We start from the raw sequence: 422 nt of genomic DNA, 5'->3' as shown, positions 1-422 counted from the left end.
TCAACCATATAACTGCATAATTTGCCAGTGAAGAGGCTGCAGTTAGAAACTCAGCCTGGTGCTTTAATACAGTTTATATTTTTAGACATGATTTTCAGTTAGTATCATTTAAAAAAAATACAGCTTAAGGAAACATGATTTTAATTCATGTTATGTCATCATGTTGTTGGGTAGCTAGAGACATCACTTAGTACAACAGGTATTTCCAAAGATGTTATTCTATCAAGTCTCCACACTATTACATTTTAAACTAGGTACAGAGCACCCAAGTCTTGTCTCTAGACAAAATATATTACCTCAAATTTGAAGTATAATATATACACAGGTTCCAATAAAATGTTGGAGGAATTTTCATACAAAAATGGAACTGTGATGTAGTGGACAATTTTTAAATTGATGCATCCTGATCTCAATCAGATGTT

This window comes from Nestor notabilis, unplaced genomic scaffold (genome assembly GCF_000696875.1).
Source record: "Nestor notabilis isolate BGI_N333 unplaced genomic scaffold, ASM69687v1 scaffold14402, whole genome shotgun sequence".
NCBI lineage: Eukaryota > Metazoa > Chordata > Aves > Psittaciformes > Psittacidae > Nestor > Nestor notabilis.
This window is presented reverse-complemented; position numbering follows the sequence as displayed.